Source organism: Pistacia vera, unplaced genomic scaffold (genome assembly GCF_008641045.1).
Source record: "Pistacia vera cultivar Batoury unplaced genomic scaffold, PisVer_v2 Contig531, whole genome shotgun sequence".
NCBI lineage: Eukaryota > Viridiplantae > Streptophyta > Magnoliopsida > Sapindales > Anacardiaceae > Pistacia > Pistacia vera.
In genome coordinates this window covers 319,045-341,248 of record NW_022196370.1, presented here as the reverse complement: position 1 = coordinate 341,248, position 22,204 = coordinate 319,045, and the positions used below count along the sequence as shown (strand labels likewise).

General features: G+C 34.3%; 1 non-coding gene across 1 annotated transcript; it reads right to left on the bottom strand.

The window, feature by feature from the left end:
• Window positions 1-14,993: 14,993 nt before the first annotated feature.
• On the bottom strand, window positions 14,994-15,100 carry LOC116107362. The gene has a single exon (XR_004124446.1). It is a non-coding gene; the product is annotated as a small nucleolar RNA R71 (small nucleolar RNA).
• Window positions 15,101-22,204: the final 7,104 nt, after the last annotated feature.

Here is a 22,204-nt window from a genome sequence, read left to right as displayed (position 1 = left end):
AACAAAGTAATAATTTTTTTTTTTTATTATTAATCAAGAGAACTCATAAAACTTACAAAAATAAAAAAAATCTGTAAGATAAACTCCTTCCCATAGTTTGATATAGATATACTATATCATATACACTAAAGAAAATAAGAAAAAAAAGCTAAGAAATTTTAGTTTGCCTTTGGAAGCTAATTATACAAGTCTAAATAGATATTTAGAACCTGTTTGACTGAGCTTTTGAAAATTAGCTTATAAACAGTTAGTACTTATAAAGTAATTTCTCACATGTATAAACCCCACGATCTTCAGACAGCATCTCTAAGGTCTAGTAACTCGTGTGGTATCAAAGCCAAACCACTCATACATTCCAATTTCTGTGTGTGCAGAGGATTACCTCCCCTCGGATATTGGCTTCTTTAAGTTACTTATTGGATCTAATTTCTGCGTGTGCGGAGGACTACCTCCCCTCGGATATTGGCTCTTTTAAGTTTTGGTTATGTTTTATATTTTCTGTTTTATGTGTTCATATTATTTTATGTTCCATGTATGAGTCTTGTGCTATCCTTACCATTTGAGGTGATATTACACATTCAAGATGTTGAACTTACGTACATGAAATCCTCTTCAGCTTTATCTACGTTTACTACTTCCATAAATACTAGCTTATCTAGATCTTGTTCTAAAGCAGATAGTTTGTATGAAATATCTTATATCCCAGAAAATCAAAAAATCCAAGGCTCCATTTGGTTCATTATTCTGATAGTTTTTAGAATAATCTTTTGAAAAAAGTTAAATTTGGTGGGTATTACAATTTAGGATTTGGAAATTAACAAAAATATCCCCTATGTTTGTTTATTTACTAAACACCCATATAATAAAATATTAAAAGTTAACAAAAACACCCCTAACCCATCCATTAAATACGGACAGCCGACCACCACCGCCGGAGGGTGGCCGGAGTATTTTTGTAATTTCTAAAAAAAAAATTTAGGGGTGTTTAGTTAAATTAACAAATTTAGGAGGTTTAAAAGAAATTGAAAAATATAGAATAATATTTTGGGAATAATGACATTTTACTATTTAACTTTTTTGGGAATACTAATAATAGTATTCCCAAAACTGAACCAAACGAAGCCCAAGATACTATCCCTCCCTTTGTAAATCCTTACACAACATTTTCTTCGTCTTATTTGTCTAAAACCTTTAAGACTCTTATAAGATCTTCTAGAAAGCCAGTCAAAGAGTATGTCTAGACTAGTACTTTTGACAAGTGTCAAATTCCAGCCACAACCCAAGAACAATATGTTACTTTGGAAATCCCTCAAGAATCCATTACTCAATGGATCCGTGAAGGATACTCTCATGTACACTTTGTCACTATTCGGCTAGCTTTATCTTACCATGGCAGAAAAGGACTCCCAGTCTCTGTCCGAATTGCTTTATTGGACTGTAGATTTGTCCAATATCAACATGCTTGTATAGGGACGGCACAGACAACTTTGAATGCTAGGACAGTTATATGACACTGTTTCCTAATTTCAACATGTCTCTATCTGATGTTCATTACTCCAAAGCTTTTAAAGTTCAATTATAGATCGTTGGTGCAGATTTAAATCTAGGAAGTATTGCAGCTACTTTGCATTATTAGATCGTTTGGCGAATCCAAGGCCATGCTCTTGATCTCACTATCCCTACGACTACTGATGCACTGCTCCTTACTGTTAACTCTCAAAATACTCCTCACTGCATCAATATTCCCAAACAAATTTTCAGAGATGATTTGATTAAATTGTTACCCGACTCTTGGGTAACGAGTTACGAGTCTCTTAATAAAAAAGAAACTCCGGTGGTTTCTACAGAATCTGCCATGTATAATAATAGTGACAGAACAACAACTATCAGATTTAAGTCTCTAGCAACTCCAAGTGCTTCACCTTTGAGTTTTCAATAAACTCAATTCATGATCATTTCAGTCCTACCAGCTACAGTAGTACAAGAACTTGGACTTTCCATTCATTCATTTCAACAATCTAATGCTCCTACCTATCATCAATTTGATCCAGGCATTGGTTGCACCCCATTTGACCTTGACTGCCAATGTTCGGCCTACCGTGATGATCCTATTTGGGAAATAAATGAGCATTATCTTTCTAGACGAAATTATTCCAAACATAAAAAATAGACAGCTCGGTGCAGTAAAAAATATCTTCATTCCAGATTTGAAGACCATGATCCTGAAGTTGGTCTTCTTGGTCAACCACTTGGTAAATTTGACTATTATGTCAAATATTCTCCACTAGCCAGGAAAGATTCACCATCCATTAATCCCTCATGGGAAATTCCTCCGACAACTCAACCCAAATCACCTTTAAAACTATCCATGTCACATACCTATAGTAAAAGTTCAGATCTTCCCCACTAAATACTCCAATCCCATTTCAGTCATAGCATTTTTTGATACTGGTGCTACTTTTACTATTATCAACCCTAAGATCCTCCCAGCCTCTCAGTGGAAACCTCATCAAGAAATTTCCTACATTGCTAATAGTGACACTTTCACTACTCATCTGATCAGCAAACCCATTAAAATCCAAATTTTCTCACGATGTTTCACTTTTCATAAAGTTCTTGGTTCCGATCTCCTTGGCAAAGATATGGTTCTAGGTTTTGATATTTATTCTAAACTCAATAAACTTAGAATCCTCCCTGATGGTGTTCGGTACAAGATGTTTTTCCAATCCTGGACCACTCAGCCTAATTTATTCCAGATTGAAGGCAATCCTATTAAGCAGATCAAGACCCAGCTTATTTCTAGCTCTTGTGCAGATTCCCATGCATATTTTCTCACTAAATGTGCTCATCCATTATGGAAGAATTCGGATTTCTTTATCTATCTTCCATTTATCAAGAGCGAAGATATCAATCCCACTAAAACTAGTCATTCAGGCATGTCACCAGAACATTTCAGCCTAGCCCAACAAGAATGTACTCAGCTTTTATCTCAAGGATTGATCAAACCCACAGATTCTTAATGGGCATGTGAAGCTTTTTATGTCAATAAACGTGCAGAACAGGCCAGAGGAAAACTTAGACTTGTTATCAATTATCAGCCATTGAATTTCTTTCTTCGTAATGATAAATTTCCTCTGCCTTCCAGACAAGTTCTCTTTGCAAATCTCCACAATGCAAAGATGTTTTCCAAATTTGAGCTCAAAGCTGAATTTTGGCAACTTGGAATTCATTCTAATGATCGTCATAAGACTGCTTTCTGCATTCCCAACTAACACTACTAGTGGACAGTCATGCCTTTTGGATTTAAGGTCGCTCCTTCTCTGTTTTAAAAAGCCATGACGAAGATTTTTGCTCCCCTTCTACATACATGTCTCATTTATATCGATGATATCCTTCTCTTTTCCAAAGATGAGGAATCTCATATACGTCTTCTTTGTGACTTTGCTGATATCATCCACACTTATGGTATTATGCTCTCTGAGAAGAAAATGTAGTTAGGGCAAACAAAGATTGATTTTCTTGGTATGGTGATTGCTAACGGCAAGCATGATCTTCAGCCTCATATTGCTAATGAACTGCAAAAATTCCCAGATGTTCTCACAACCAAGAAAGAAATACAACAATTCTTGGGAATTGCCAATTACATGCGCAGTTTCATTCCCAACATTTCTCGTTTCACTACTCCACTTTCCCAGATGCTTAAGAAGAATCCTCTAGAGTGTTCTGAAAAGCAAACAAATGTAGTCAAGAGTCTTAAACGTACATCATTCCATACACAGCCGTTGAAGATTCCTTCTTTTGGGAAACAAATTCTTCAGACGGATGCTAGTGACACTCATTGGGGTGTAGTGCTTTTTGAACAAGATGAGGACAAGGTACGACATTTGTGCAGATACCAGAGTGGACAATTCAAACCATTCCAGCAGCATTATCATTATACTTTCAAGGAATTATTAGCAGTAAAAAATGCTATTGAAAGGTTTGAATTCCACCTTGTTGGACATCATTTCTTTGTTGAAACGGATATGAAGTCTTTTGATCAAATGCTTCGATTCAACGAGAAAAAGGTTCTGCATCAACAATTACTTCGATGGGCAGAATGGTTCAGCAAATATTCCTTCACCGTCTAGCACATCAAAGGTCACACCAACACCATTGCAAATTATTTATCCAGATCTAAAACTAAACAAGTTGGTTTCATGAACTTTATATCCAAACCTCTTCATTGTTTTATGTTCCAACCATTAACCCCGTCCAATTCCTGTTCATCATCTTCTTTACCAAACCATACTCTAGACGTACCTCCTGAATTCGATGACCTTGTTCGAACGCGTACCATTGATGAAAATGCTACTACCCTCATGTTTTCTTATCAGCTTCAATGTATTGAAAAATATGGACAATCCATGTATGATATGTTAGGTGCCTATCCAGATTACCCCTTTTTCAAAAATCTTTTGTTTACCTTCAGGTCTTGATATGATTTTTCCAGAAGAATTATTATGGTTCTTTTGGTATATGTTACACCAGTACCACATTGCCATTCAATTCCCGATCCATCATATGTTGAAAATAATTTCCCAATATCAGTCATCCTCAACCCCTGAATTATACTCTTTAATGACATTTCTTCGATGGTTCAAAACCCTCGACAAATGGAAATCTGTGTTTGCTCATCAGCTTGCCCGGTACAAAGGTCCTATGTCTACCAAAATGGCATGGTCGATCACGTTTTTCCACAGACATCACTCAATCAGATCTGATGGCCTATATTTTTCATAGCATCAAGTCACGTTTCATCGCTCTTATCCACATGACCTCGTCCATAATATGTTTGACCATCCTGTTGAGACTAGATCAATTCAAAAAATCCTTTTTGAAAAAAATCAGATCATTCCAGATGAAATATGGCCATCCTTTCGTGATGATGCTCCGTGGGAACTCTTTCATTTAGACTACATTGAGAAATTACTCCAAGCCAAACAGACATGTATACGTTCCATCAATGCTCAATTCGATGCCATTTTGGATTATCCAAAATGGTGGTACACAGACTCATAGCCAGATACTGTGTAGGAAGAAGAGCTTCAGCAGTCTCATGATTACTATCTTCGTAAGTCCAGGCGGCAACAGTACATGCATGCACCAAGTACTTCTGCAAAGCAAATATCTCAGATTCTAGACATTTCTTCGGATACTCATCCAGATACATCTTCTCGACAAATTCCTGCTGATTGGATTCAATCAATGGGTTGTCTCGATTTTCAAGATGAAGACTCGTGGCACGTTACCAACCTGTCAGACGATTAAAGCTCTATGTGTCTTAAAATAAAAGGTTGTGTCCTTTATGTAAAATAGGGGTGGACTAAATGGCAATTTGCTATCTCAGTGTAATATCTCCCGTATCCTTTGTAAAAGTCAAGTATTGTAGACTTATGTTTTGTCAAGGATTGTAGGCTAATTAATGTAAAAAAAAAAAAAAATGTTTAGTCTTGTATTCAATGACTCATTTATGAGTGGTCGTATCTCTTATCTATAAATAAAGTCTTTTACCTTCTCGGGAGGAGAAGGAACTTTGTAAAACTCTTGTTTATTTCCCTTCCTTAAGAATCTCTCACTTTTCCCTTCCATATTTTCTCTACACATCTTTACCATAATTCTTCCATGTTTCTTTCATATTTCTAACTTTCCCTCAACCTCAAGGATGTTGTAATATTCTGATAATGTTACGGATAGCAAAAGATCTCATATATGTTTTTAATTTATGTTCTTTAACATGTTTAATATATATGTTTTCATTTATGTTCTTGTTCTTCATTTTTGTATATGTTCTTCATTTATGTTGTGGTTTAATATTCACTAGCCCTTTTAGATGATGTTAGAAGTTGTGTGGGTGTACGTGTGTGTGGGAAAAAGGAAGGCCTTGACCACGATTTCGACCAATCGTTGTGTTGATTGGTTTCGCTAAGGTCGGCTATCATAGTTTCCCACATGCATAAACTTCACAATCTTATGATAGCATCTCTAAGGTCTAGTAACTCGTGTGATATTAAGCATTTGAAATTTAAGTAATTATGTGTTTGGTTAAAATACTTATAAGTGACTGCTAGACTTGACAAAAGGGGTGGGTCGGGTCCAAACAGGTACAAGCCCAAAACGGGTTAATTTAAATAGGTCCAAAATATTGGACTCGGCTCTGTTTTAAAACCCAGACCGGACCGACTGGTCTAACAGGTTCGATCGGGAGTCAGCCTTTACTCTAGTCCGGGTTAACATAAAAACCATGAATGTCATTAAACCCGCTTTAGACTGACAATGGACTGGCGGAACAGTACAAAACTGTCGGTTCGATCGACTCGGAGCTTAAAACAGTTCGCTATTTTTCCGTATCTAATCCTAAAAAATTTATATCCTAATTCCTAAACCAATTTGCAGCACCGTTTCATTCTCCATTTTATTTGAATAAAAAAAACCAAATTGCATCTTCCATTTTCATCTTCTATTCTTCTTCACTTACTCTAAAATCTTGAATAAAAAAAACCAAATTGCATCTTCCATTTTCATCTTCTATTCTTCTTCACTTACTCTAAAATCTACAGTGTAAAGAAGAAGAAGTAAGGGGAGGGGAAGGAAGAAGAAAGAGAAGAGGAGACAAGAGAAAGAGTAAGGAAGAAGATTAGAAGAAAGAAAAGAGGAGATAAAGAGAAAGAGAAGAGGAGAGAAAAATTACAGTAGAGAGACTAGAGAGATGCGAATGCGTTAGAAGAAAGAAGAAAATGACGGGGAGTGATGAGGAGAGAGAGAGAAAAAAGGAGAAAGAAGAAAGTGATAGGGAGAGAGAAAAAAGAAGAAAGATGGAAGTGATGGCGGAGAGAGAAAAAATAATTAATAATAAAATCTACAGGGTGTATTTGCTTTATTTTAAACTTACAGGGGCTTATAGGTAAATTTTAGGGATGTATTTGCTGGTTTTTAAACTTATAACAATTAATAAAATTGTTTAAAGATGTGACTGCTATCGACCGGTTCAATCAGTTGGACCGGTCAACCCGCAAATCAGCCCCTTGACCGAGTCAATGAGCTGTCCGGTTTTTAAAACAATGGGACTCTGACCCTATACTATGCGGGTATGGGTGGACCCGTGGGTACCCATTTTTTCTCTCTCTAGTTTTCAATTTTTGCAGTTACACCCCCAAAAAACCTGTAGTTTTTATTTTTTACAATTATACTCCCACAATCAACTACTCTAAATTCAATTCAATTCAATTCACATAAACAAATACCAAACACCATAAACAAATACAGAATCATTAATACACATAAACAAATACCAACCACAATAAAAAAAATACATTATTAGTTAATTACTAGTACACATGAACAAATACCAACCAAAATAAACAAATACATCATCACTAATACACAAAAACAAATACCAAACACAATAAACAAATACCAAACACAATAAACAAATACATAATTAGTAATTACTAGCACACATGAACAGATACCAACCAAAATAAACAAATATATCATCACTAATGCACAAAAACAAATACCAAACTCAATAAGTCAATAACACGAATACATAATTACAAATACAAAGACATAATTAAGATAACTTTAACTTGACTTGATATTGTTCAACTAAACATATTCTTGTCTAGCTCATGTTCATTCCATAGTAGATTTGATAGTAGAGTCTCTTGATTCCGCAATCCTCGGATTAGTTAATAACACATCAAGATCATCATCAGAATCATCATTTACATCATCATCTACAATTATCAACTACAAATATTAATAAATTTAAATAATAAAACATATGAAATATTATGTTGACATGTTACCTGTAAACTCATATCCATATAGCCAAGTCTGAGTGCACATCAAAGATTCTGCATTTTTTGGTTGAAGTAAGCTTTGATATTTGTTGAGCACTTTACTGTCAATACTAAAAGTAGACTTTGAAGCAACGGATGTTATTGATATTGCCATGATATCATGAGCCATCACGACAAGTACCAGATAACGATCACAATTGCTTTTCCAATGCTCGAGGATATCTAAATTATAATGTTTGATGAGATCAAACCTTGTCTCTTCCAAATAAAGATCCAACTCGGATTTCTTAGTAGTAATAAATTCACTCTCATAGTTGTCAAAATCCTACACCATTTAAATACTTAAGTATCAAAAGTTAAAATTAAATAATAAACATACTTTATTAATCACAAAAATATAAAAAGTATAGTGACTTACACAAGTATGATCTACAAGCCTACCATGAGTAGGACCACTCGCAGGAGAAAGAACTGAAGGTGAGGTGGGAACTTCTTTGGAACATTGAACCTCTTAAGAGTGAAAAAGCCTATGTAAATTATTCTTAACAACCTCCATCTTTTGTTGGGTAGTAGTTAAATCATAAAAGTTTTTGTAAGCATACTCCACAAACTGAAACTTGAGACGTAGGTCAAGAATAGTTGCAATAGTCAACACAAGATTATATCAATCCCAATATTTTGCAAATTTTGGGATCATTTGTTCTGACATGCTCCTAATAACTTTATCCTCACTCATCCTCTCTTCAATTAAATGCAATTGAATTTCCCATACACATCTAGGGTACAAGTTTGCTGTAGGATATTGGGAACCCGAGAATAAGGTTGTAATCTCAAAAAATTGTTCCAAGAACTTGCATATCCTCTCCTTCCAATCTCATTCTTCATTTGATGGACAAAATTTATAATTGAGATCTATTGTTGATAAAGCCACAAACACAGGACGATATATTAATGCAGTTTCAAGCATTAAAAAAGTCGAATTCCATCTAGTGGAAACATCCAATCTCAACCTCATTGAGTTTTTCACACCCATTTGTACAACAAGTTCTCCAAACTTGATTCTTCTAGCCTCAGTTGCTTTAATATATTTCACACTAATTCGAATCTTATTTAAAGCTACACTATTAGCATTTAACCCTTCTTGAACAATAAGATTCAAGATATGTGCAGAACATCGCATATGGAAAAAATCACCCTTACATAACAAAGCATTTTGCACAAAAAGTTGGTTCCTTAAGATATCCTCCATCATATCATTACTACTTGCATTGTCCAAAGTAATTGAGAAAACTTTCTTTTCAATTCCCCATTCTTGTAAAAAAGTCATAACTTTATCTGCCAAAACAATCCTTGGTGTGGAAGAGGAATATGATAGAAGTTGAGTATTTTATTTTTTAACACCCACTTCTCATCTACATAATGAGCAGTCAAAGAAATATATTTCTCAGTTTTACTAGAAGTTCAAATATCAGAAGTTAAGTATATTCTACTAGTAAGCCTCCCTAATTCAAGCTTAGTTTTTTCCTTTATCCTTTTATATATTTTTAAGCAATCTGCCTCAGCGGTGTTCATACTATAATGCTTAAGATCCTTACACACATACGAGAAAACTCTCCTAGTTCCTTGATTCTCCACATATGAATATGGATAATTATGTTGAATAATTGATAATGTCATCATCTCACGATAAGTCTCTTGACTAATCTTTCTACCTTACAATTTATAATCACGATCAATCAATAATTGCCCTACATCAGTGTTGCCACGTTTTGGACAATCTCCTATATGATGCTTCAAATTTTTAGTCCCATGAGTGGAACTACCATATGCATAAGTTTTATTGCACCCCTTACACCTAGCCCTCTCATTCTTATTCTCATCAAAATATGTATCAAAGTAATTCCAAACTTCTAATATTTTACGTTTATTTCTAGAACTAGTTGTAGGAATACTAGTATTGGAAGGAGGCGGCATTACCTTAGATACATTGTCACTTTCTCTCACATTAACCATATCCATATCTATAGACTCAAAATCTGCCATGTCAATGCTTGAGACTACCTAAAAAAAAATCAATAATTTAAAGGCATGCCAAACACCATAAACTTAAAGACAATCAAAGACATGAATGTATGATGTCCAAAATTTTTAAGGGCATAAGTGGATATATAAGGGCATGTAATAATCAAAGGACCACTAACAAAAGAGAACCAAGGAGCAAATATTCCTAATTGTAAAACTATTGATGTAAAACTATTGTAAACAATTAAAAAAAAAATGACAACATGGACCAGAAACATTTCTTACCAAAGACCCAACCATGCATGCCTTAATTTCCAGATTACTATTAAAACAAAATTAATGCATACTTGACTTCATGTGCTAATCAGTAATCACAATGATGTCAATTATATATTAAGTTAATAATGTAAAAATTAAGCTAATTAATCATTTCTAGAACGTATCATCACTTCAGCAGGCAATATTGTTCACAAATCACATCGTACTACAATTTGCATGGAACTCCATCACTTCTTTAAAAATCAAGTAAAACTTCAAATCTGTCAAGTCATAACAATGACACTTTGTACTAATCTTTTCATATAACAATGTCATTTATCTGGCCACAAGTGTTAATGTAGCATGAAAATGTCAGAATTTCAGAATCCATATAAGAGCTGATCAAGATATACTTCAGAATCCATCTGAATTCAGTCAAGCCTCTAAGTATATTTACATATTTCATTTTTTATCATGTTTACATGACATTTTGGGAATGGGACCTAAATATCTCTCTCAAGCCCCACCAAACATATACTAAAACAATGAAATATAGTATCAAAAATCTAGAAATCCAAAACTTGAAACCTCATTGGTGGCCTAGAATTGATGTGGCAGATACTTGGTCTGCTAATTATCTTATCCTCTCTGCCTCTCGTATCCAAAGACATAACTCTTTTTTGTCATAAACCATGCAGCTTCTTCCTATATATACACATCACTTAATATCAGCAGATAACATACGATTATGATTCTAGGATTCAATCATGCTACCTATTGAATGAATATGTTGCTTTTAAAGGTGCAATGAAACTACTTCATTACAATTACAAAACAATTACTTATTGATAAAAAGTAAAAACTAGCTGGAATAGAAACATACTGGCAGCCTTGAGTAGCAAAATAGAAGCAAGACGTGGAGATTGGAGTCTAGAGATGAGTGTGAGTGAGCTAAATAGAGGATGAGAGTGAGTGAGTGAGTGTGAGAGACGAGAGTGGGTGTGAGTTAGGATATGCATACCTTGGATGAGCAGACGTCGAGAGTGGAGACAAGAGAAGCAGCATCGGTGGAGTTAGGAGACTGTAGATGTCGAAAGTGGAGATAGGAGAAGCAGCAACGGTGGAGTTAGTGATTCCGATGAGTTTGAGAGAAGAGTGATGAGAGATTGAGAGTGAGTTTGAGTTAGGGGAAAATTGAAAAGGGAAAAGGGAAAAGAGTTAGGATTTCACAATTCGGAGCAAAATGAAAAGGGTAAGGTCTTTTTTTTTTTTTTTTTTAACAAACGGGTACTCACGGGTGTACTCGCCTAACACGTTGGAAAAACTGGCTGAGTCGGGTCAGGTACGGGTCAAGAAAAATGGGTCCAATGTTAAAGATCGTACCCTATATTTTTTACCCAGGTTTAGGGTCAACCAGCGACTCCGAACCCGTTTTGCCAAGTCTAGTTGACGCGTTTGATAAAATGTGATTTGATTAGCTTATAAGCTCAGACAAACACCCCTTTATATGGGTATTGAAAATTGTAGCAAACTTTTATTTCACTTTAACTATCAACCTACAAGTCACATCCCAAAAAACTTATTTGCTTGGGATTTAAGGTTTCTCCCTCTTAATCAGCGTTTCTTATGCTCATTATGTTCTCTACAATCAATCTCTAAATCTCTCATACTTCCCTTATCTAAGTTTAACCCATTATTCTTCTTGTTTGTGTCAATACTTTCTCTATATTTGCCTTGTTTGTGTGTCAACAATATTCACCTTTGTCATCAATAATAAAAATTGAACATATTACTCTTACAGAGTTTGTATCTAAAGTTAGATGTCATATTATGATTGAGAGAGTGAAAATATAAAATCAACTAGGGGTGTTCAAAAAAATGCAAAAACCTAACCGAACCAAAAAACCGGTTAATCGAAAAAACAATTCAGTTACGGTTCAAAGAATTCAAAAAACTGGATTTTAGGTTCCGTTTTCGGTTCAGGTAAAAATGAAAATCGGTTAACCGAAACCGATTTTTTGAACCAGTTTACTAATATATATAATAATAATAATAATAATCTTAATCCCTAAATTTGCACAATTTCTTTTGTTGTTTTCCATTTGGACTTATTTAGTTATTTTGTTGTTTTATTTGCACAATTTCTTTTGTTGTTTTCCATTTGGACTTATTTAGTTATTTTGTTGTTTTATTATGGATGTTTCACTACGGACTTTTATTTGTATCAATTTTTAATGTATTGTTAGTTGTGGTCAATGGTATGTATGAATGTTTAATTTTTATTTGGACATGTATTGTTGATGTCTACAATTTAATTTAGGATTTAAAAAAAAAAAAGTTTTATCCAATAAAAAGGGGAAAATCAGTTAACCAGTTTTTTCAAACCGGTTTTCTCCCCAAATCGGTTCGGTTTCGATTCAAGAAACTAGTTCGGTTAACTGCTTTTGAACACCCGTAAAATCAACTCATACAATAAAGATAAAAGATTTGTCAACTAAGGGGCAATGTCACATTTCTTTGTATACTTTACTTTGTATATGTTGATGCAAGAAATTGCAACAATGAGAGGTTTGTGATTGACAACGTTAGAATCATGTCAAATGTTTGTGTAATTCTAATGGATCAGCAATGGAAAGAAATTGTTGTATATGAACATCAATTAAACATAAAAGTAAAAAAAAAAAAATAGCAAAAGGATTTTAAAGTAGTTCGGCTACTTATAATGCAAAACCTATGTCCACTGCCATTTATTGAACATATTTGTAAATTGAGTTACAAAGAATTATCTCAAGTTCTCCTTTTTCTTAGCCTAGTCGTTCTGCTATCTGTATATCTTGTCGTCCCTCAAAACATATTAGGGTTAGGTTTATCTAGCACCCATTACAAGTTTGAATTGGAAATAAACATTGAATGCTCAAAAACAGGAAAACAACTTGATCTTCAACTGTAATTATGGAGTTTGTATTGCATGATATCTCCTTGCTAAAGTCAAAATTATCCTTCCTTGATTGGGAGCTACTCTTTCCAGATTTACCGCACAACAATATACAATTTGTAAGAGTCTTAAGAGAAAAAGGATCAATGACATAAAATGATAAAAACAAAGGATGCTATAATCAAAAGATTGGGAAAAAGGGATTGGAAGTGTGATATGTAAAGAGGAGGGAATGGTAAAATTTTCCCTCCAAAAGTATGCCTATAAAAAGGGCAAACATTGTGTACATAATTATATATAAATGAGAGAAATAGACTTTTTGTATCAATGATTTTCTCTTATTTTTCTCTTCAACAAAACACTCTCATCTTCCTCTTTCCTAAAAAGTCTTAATTGAAAATTTCAAACCCTTTTCCTTTCTATTCTCAAATCTCAAACATTTTCTTTTTTCTCTCTCTTGTTTCTCTTTTACTAAAAAATGTCTAACATTCCTCACCCTAATGTTTCACTCAATAATCAATTATCTTTCATTCTTGACAAGAACAAAAACATTGTTGAATCAGTTGACTATGATGAAAATGATCCCACCATTTGGCGATCCTTTTTAATCAAACTACATTTTCTAGGTGAAGAATTATGAAACTATTGCTTATTTCTTTTCTTCAGAAGGTTGGGCTGCTTTTGTTCAAGATCTAGAGAGATTGCTCAATGGCTAGGGTTTTAGCTAAATCTGATAAAGATTTGCAAAATCGGTTCATTATTTTGAAGGATTGTTGTCGCCAATTCCATGGTTTATATTGTAAGTAAAATTTATAGGATTTATGTATATCAAGAAAAAAGAACTCAAATAAGTCACATTTGACAACAGTCATGGATCATAAAACTTCATGGATTTCACAATTATGATTTCACATAAAATAATAAGAAGGTGTACATTCAACCATGCATAGGAATATAATTTGTGTTAAATCTATGCTCTAGGTTTAGTCAAATTTGCATTACAACCAATTTGATTTTGTTTAATTTTATTTTCTTCCAGATTTTTAATCTGTTGATTTTAGTTAAGTTACGCTTCTAAGATTCGTTTAACCAACTAGTAATAGGTTAGTTTATTTTGGTACTTGGTAGCTAGTAATTCTCTTGGGATTCGACATCCGTTATTCATTATTTATTACTTGCACGATTTTGTATACTTGCAAAAAACTTGTTGAGTTTTTGGTGTCATTGCTGGGGAATTACTTTTAATATCAATATCAATACGAACTATTTAGTTGCTAATTTAGTTTGTTTTATTTTTGTTCTTAGTTTTTTAATTTATATTTTAGTTATTTTTTTTGGTGTCTTTAGGTCTTGGAGAGCTTACGTTCTAAAGGTGCAAATCTAGATCTTTGATTATGAGATTGAGAGAACAGTTAGAAAGTTAAGAAAAGTAAGCAGACAAGCAAGCACACAGAATCCAATTCAATGGCTGATCTAATGGGAACAAATAACCAAGAAAGAAACAATGAAGATGTCCATGGGGACAATGTGGAAGGGGTTATGTGGCTGGTGGATTTGTAATTATTCAAAGAGTATTGAAGGACTACTCTAGTCCTACTATTGAAGGGTGTTCATCTAGCATTAGGAGACCACCAGTTCAAGCAAATAATTTTGAAATAAAGCTAGCCATCATTTAGATGATACAACATTCAGTATAATTTGGAGGATTGCCAAGTGATGATCCTAATTTGCATATAGTAAATTTTCTAGAGCTCTGCAACACATTCAAACACAATCAGGTATTTGATGATGCAATTAGGCTTAGGCTTTTCCCATTTTCTCTTCGGGATAAAGCTAAGGCTTGGTTGATAGCATTACCACCTGGAAGTATCACTACTTGGAATGAGTTAGTTCAAGTGTTCCTTACAAAATATTTTCCACCTGTCAAGTCGGCTAAGATGAGAGGTGACATTATTAATTTTTTCCAACAAAATATGGAGTCATTTTATGAAGCTTGGGAAAGGTACAAGGATCTCTTACAAAAGTGTCCTCACCATGGGTTGCTAATATAGTTGCAAGTGTAGGCGTTTTACAATGTGTTGCTGCCAATTACGCAAGTGATGGTTGATGCTGCAAGTGGAGGAGCATTGCACAATAAATTACTTGGGGAAGCCTACATTCAATTGAGGTGATGGCTAATAATAACTACATGGAATCCTCAGAGAGAAGTATAACAAGGAGAGCAATGGAAGTGCATGAAGTTGACGGTTACACTACATTGGCTACTCAACTTGTAGCCATCCAAAAACAATTAGGTGGTGTTGCTCTACAAGTGAATGCTACTAAAGCTTCTTCTCTAACATGTGAATTTTGAGCATGACATTATTGTAAGTAATCGACGAACGATGGCAGCGGAAAAACAAAAATTTTCACTCATCGATTACTCTAACAAAGCCAAGATCAGGGTCTATATATATATATTACATGCTTAAATTGAAACAATGTAAATCCATACAAGGATTTGATTATACTTGCAATTGGAGGCTTCGTCAATGTCTCTGAATGAGATCTCTCTATCGATTCAAGAATGGAATCGAACTCACGTCGTCCACACGAAGACAGTACCACAATGACCAAGAATTAATTTTGCTAGAATTAATTCTTGGCTTTAAGGAATGAAATTTTGGAACAAGGAGAATTGAGAAGAAGAGAGAAAATCCTTCTCTCAAAAGACTCTCACGGGTACAAATGAAATTAGGTTGAATAAACCTAATTTTGCTTCATTTATATAATGAGGCAAATATTCCTTCCACCCCTCAAGTTTAGCAATAACCCAAACGTTAGGTAGAATTGCATATTAACCCAATTTAATTATTTAGTTTAAATATTAATATTAACTCCTTTAATTAAATTTATAATTTTGCTAAATTACTCCAATAATAAAATTGGACATAGGCTACAACCTTATTAAATTTAATTATACAGCAAAATTACCAATATATCCATTCATCTAAAAGACGAATATACCCTTCCAAAAGGTCACCATCCTTAAATTTTCTTCTAAGTGTATGACCCGTAGGCTCCTTATCATATTGGCAGTGAGTATTATCTGATTGAGACCAATCAATCATCTCACTACACACAGACCAAGATCTGTCTCTAGCAAGGCATCAATTATTTGTCAAGATTGTCACGTAGGAAATTCATTTGCTCAACCGACACAAGCAAATTATGTGAGCAACTTTCAGCGAGGGCAAGGAAACCCGTACTCCAACAGTTACACCAAACATGGTAAAATCACTCGAACTTCTCTTGGAGTAATAATGCTGACCATAAACCACTTCCCGGTTTTCAAATTCAAGATATAATATGAAGAATGCGCTTAAAAAATTTATGGAGGAGTTAGGTAAGAGGTTTGTGAAGAATGAAACTCAACTCCAGAAGTATGAAGTACTCTTGCAAAATTAGTTGATGAACAAATGGGACATATTTATAATATTCTATCAGGAAAAGTTCAAGGATTGTTGCCAAGTGGTACAGAGAAAAATCCGAAGGAGCAAGTCAATGCAATCACTTTGAGAAATGGTAAACAACTGGAGGAAACAAGGTATGAGGAATAAATTGAAGCAGACCAAGAACGTGAAGAAAATCATGCATGCCGCGACGATAAAAATTGTCGTTGCAATGAGCATGAAAAAGTAGAAAAATCTTCTGAAGCCTCCTAGGCCAACGGAAAAAATGAACCTACCCTTTTGTACCCATACCGATTAAATAATCAGAAGTTGGACAAACTACTTGGTAAGTTTATTGACATGGTTAGGAGCTTATATATTAATATTCCTTTTGTACACATGTTGGAACAAATGCCAAAATATGCAAAGTTTCTTCAGGAGATCCTCACGCACAAAAGGAAGGTTGAAGAACATGAGAGGGTCATGCTTACCGAGGAGTGTATTGCATTGATTCAAAAGAAAATACCACTGAAACTAAGAAATCTAGGGAGGTTTACTATTCCTTGCATTATTGGTAGTTGTTATTTTGATAAAGTTTTATGTGATTTGGGAGCAAGCATTAATCTAATGCCCTTTTCTATTTATAGGAAACTTGGCTTTGGAGAGGTGAAGCCAACTATGGTTTCTCTCCAATTGACGGATAGGTCCATAACGTATCCTAGGGGAGTGTTGGAGGACATCCTAATAAAAGGTAGGCAAATTTATCTTTCTAGTAGATTTTATAGTTCTTGATATGGAAGAAGACCGGAATGTACATTTAATATTAGGAAGACCTTTTCTAGCTATGAGTAGGACTTTAATAGATGTTCATCAAGGGAAACTAATCTTGAGGGTGGAAGATGAACAAGTAGAGTTTAATGTTTTCGACGACATGAAACATCCATTTGAGTTAGATACATGCTTTAAGATTAGTGTCCCTGATAACATAGTGGCTAATTTTTATTTATTTATTTATTTATTTATTTTTTGTCTAAGAAAGTTACCTTATTTCTCCCTTAGAAAATTGATTAGTCAACTCTAGGACTATGGAGGCCGAAATTAAGAATGAGAGGGTGAATGGTCATCGATTGAAGCCTAATGAAGATGGTGGACTTGAAGATGAGCAGGTTGCAATTCTCCTTGATAATCTGGATTGAAGAGAGAGAAAACTCAAGCTTACGACTCTAATTAAGTGCTTCTTCGGAAGCAACCCAAGTTGTTTATTTTATTTTATTTTATTTTGGATTCTTTTTCTTTTTCTTTTATTGATTACTTTGTTATTGTTGCAGGTGTTAGCTTTTAGGTATGTTTAATTTTTTCTGGTTAGTTCAATAATATTGCTTTCTATTGGTTACACTGATTCATAGATTTAACGATCGATGTGTGTGGCTGATGAGGTGCACCGTATGTTTATTTGTTTTGACAAAATTAAATAGAAACAATGGAATGAAACAAGATGGTGATCGATTTGTTACGTGTTTTCGCACTTCACTATTGCAAAAGGGGGGTAAATTTTGTTTTTCTCCTTTTCCTTTTGTTTACATTTGTACATTGGGGATAATGTAGATTTTAGGGTGGGGGTAAGGGAAGTTTCTTCCAAAAATTTTGAACTTATGGATTGATGAGGAAATTTTTTTTATGATTTGTTTGAATTTTGTTTGTTTCTTGGATTAATACATATGTCAATGATATAACCATGATTATGATACACAAGTAACTTTAAGAAGACATTAACTTTTGCGTAATGTAAGGATGTTAGTGAGTGTCAATTGCATCTAGTTTAAGACTCTCTTGGGAATGAGATTGATTGGTTGAGTAATCCGCCTACTTAGAGAAGTTTTATGTGTGATATTTTATGGGCATTTAATCTTGATATCTCCACAAACTCTAGAACTCATTTGATGACCACTTGAGGCGAAATCCTAGAATCCAAATTGTTTAGGATATGATTTATGCAATTTTCTTTGGAACGATATTGAGCCTTTCAAGCTAACCTTTATTGTTTTATCCCCAGTTAACCCTTTGAGCTTGAATATACACTTGAAAAGCCTTGTTTCTTTGTTTTAAACCTACCATATCCTACCTTGATGATGAGCCTAAAACATTTTCCGACCCATCTTATTGTGAGAGACTTCATTTGGAAAAAAAAAAAAAAAAAACTTAATTTGGTGTGACCTTAGTAGAAAAAAAAAACTCATGAAAAGAAGTGTGGAAGAAGAAAATAAATATATCTTTTGGATCACAACCTGAGTTATGCAATGAGATTGGTTGGGGATTATGAGAAAAAAAAATAATAAAAGCAAGTTGGGGTTGACTGTTGTTTTTATAAGTTACTATCTTGAAAAACAAAAAACAAAAGGAAAAAGAAAAATGATGAACATAGGAAGAAGTAGCTTGTGAGAAGCACATGGAATAAGGTTGACATTATATGAGGGTTTATGTTCATGTTGGTAAGAAGAGTTCAACGAATGTGAAAGAATAGTGGGTGAATGAAAAGGGAAGCAAATAGGAGATTGTTCATGGTCATTATACTGTGAAAAGATTAAGTCTCTTACACTTGCAACATCCCTTTCCATTCTTTCATAACCCATTACCTTAGCCTAATGTTAAAACCATAATAAAGACCTAATGATCCAAGGTAGTGTTTGGATTCTACATTAGTGGAGAGTGGTTTGAAAAGTGGGCCTATGGAGTTTGATTGTACGATTTCTATTGTTTCTTTTTATGAGAAAAAAATTCTTCAGAGATCAAATTTCGTTGCCTATGAAAGTTGTGCATAAAATCATCCAGATTTTTGGATAAATGGTTTTTGGTTGATTGTGTGAGTGTTAGTGTAGGTGCCCCTGAGCCAATCATATCGTTGTATGTTGACTTTATGGATCATGATTATTCAATCTATGAAAGGCATTGTTTATATTATATAAAGCATATTTGATATGTATGTATTAATATATGCCCTTACAGTGGTTGAACTATGACTAGGGACTCAAGCAGTGATAAGCCTTGATTGTGAGAACCACCCTATGATCACTTATGGTGGCCATTCTAGAAACGTCCGTATCTATAGTATTATCCTAACCTAGGGCATAGATAACACGGTTAGGGTTTCATAATGTTGAACGACCCTACCAGAAAGTAGTGACATACCTCACATCTCAAGGTTGTTTGGTGACAACTTGGTACGACACATGGGTGCTTGTTATTCACGAGTTCACCAGACCCATCAGAGGATTTCATATAGATGGTAACACTAATGTCCATGAAATACATCCTCTAACAAATGGTGGTGCATGTGGTCCTTAGACTTGAGATTAGCAGAGCATCGTTGGTACCTATTGTTGTAGTTTGACACTATCCAAACGTAATCCTGATAGGGATATCAGTATGGGAGTGATTGGCTACATCAAGAAGTACATCACGACTATGATGGATCAACAAATGATTCATCACTCCTGTGCACAGGAGATATTATCTTGGTGAGATTCTGATGAAGGACAACGACTTTGGAATCTGTGGCCATAGTGGAATCAAGTTGAAGCTCAATTGGTTGATTGGTCCGATAACCAAATTTGAACATGTCAAGTTGGTTTATACTTGAAGCCGACTTTACGTCTATGCTTCAAACCTTGATGAGATAATAGATGATGAAATGATTTTATTGCACGATAACCATACTATTGGCAGGTAGCAAATATGTTGAATCCGAACATGTCAGGTGGCCATGATGCCTTACTAGGGGCCAATCTTGATCTTTGTGTAATGAGACGATTGATTGGGTGTTGATCGCGATATTACACACTATCGACATGATGAGGAGTGATAATCCTAGGATTATGCTTTATTTCCAATTTGATTTTATTAGGGTTTTTGAATACTTCTCGTTGGATTTGGGCATGAATTGTTACTTAATTCTGTATATTTTATGTTTCAGGCCTAAACGTGCTTTTGGAGTGAAATGGAGAAAATTTGAGTTCGTTGACCCAAAATTGAGTGTAATTTAGAAGATTGGAGAAGTTTTGAGGTTGATTGGAAGCACCCTTGAAGCTTGACCTAATCGGAATTCAAGAAGATAAAAGATTCAAGTGAAAAAGCAAGCTGAGGGCAATTATGTAATTTCAGCCAAAGAAAATCAACACTTCACCATGACAAGGAATTTTCCTTGCCGTGGCAAGGTTCTCTTGGAAATTCTTGGCAACAACCCATTGTCGTGGCAAGGAAAATTCCTTGCTGCGGCAAAGCTTGGAAAATTTGTAAAAATTAATACACATAGTTTTGCTTTACAGGCGATTTGTCCTAGGGTTTTAGGTTACTATAAAAATAAAGTTAGTGGATTTTAGAGGGAGGTTCGTCATTTTTGAGAGAGTTTAGAAGAGGAGAAGAAAGATTCAAGATTTGGGCTTCAAATTAGAGAAGATTTCTCTCTCTTTTCAATTCCTTTTATGTTGAACTCGGATTTCTCCGTTTTGTTTATATTATATTTCATTTTTATCATGAACTAACTTGTTTGCGTTAGGGGTTTGATGGATCCTTGATTATACTTGCTTAATCTATGAATTTCCTATTGTTCTTAAGTTTAATTGTTGTGATTAAGTATTTATCTCCATTTTTATTGTGTTTGGATGGTGGGTTTTCATTCAAATGACTTGTTGAACATGTTGAGGTTGAGAAATGATTCATGTGTGGCTTCTAGGGATAGATACCTTTAGTTGAACAAAAACTAGAGATAGATAAACACGACCTTAGTAATCTGGATAGGATTCCCCAGTGCTTAAGAGGCTTTGAACTATTAAGTCTCAATTTTTTGGTGCGGAGACTTAATAGGAATAGGTGGGATGGTATAACCTGAGAGGGAGCGCCAAACATCTTAGGGAGTTCAATTTTTAGTCATCACAATAGAATTTGAACAATTGGAATTCATAGGTTAAGTTAGTATAGCTTGGTGAAGTTAAACACCCTAACTTCTTTGTCTTGAGTAAATTATAATCCATTTGCTTTAAATTAGTGTTATTTTAATTTCTTGCAAATTTTAATACTTTGTTTTTAGTTTAATTCATTTTGTCTCTCATCACTCCAAATTCTTTATGTTCTTCAATTAGTGATAAATTAGACATTTCGGTAGTTAATACGTAATCTCTGTGGGAATAATACTCACTTCACCACTTTATTACTTTTTGCGACTAGTGCACTTGCTACTTTGCATGTGTTTTAGTTAAACACGCATCAAGGAGCCTTCGGGTCACACACATAAAAGGGAATCTAAAGAAGATAATATGTGAGGGGCATTTTCGTCATTTGTTGACGAAGGGCTATCTTGGTATATCTTATGGAGCAATTAAATTTGCTGGAAAGGTTGTTGCCTGGATCCAATCCCGTATTGGATTTAATATGTAAGATTGGTTATTTATTTAAATATGTATATTGTCATATGTATATTGTCATATATATATTGTAAATAAATAAACCGTCAATATTTAAATGTATATATCGGTGTGTATATGTTTTAAATATTGAAAGAACGTTATTGAAGGTTAAAAATAATAACGACTCAATACCTAGAATATGATTTTGTTCCGAAATCATGGACACTAATTATTTAATTGTGGAAGGGTAAATGGTAATATACCATTCAAGGGATTTTAGGGCAACCCTGTAAAAGGACAATTTTCCCTAAAATC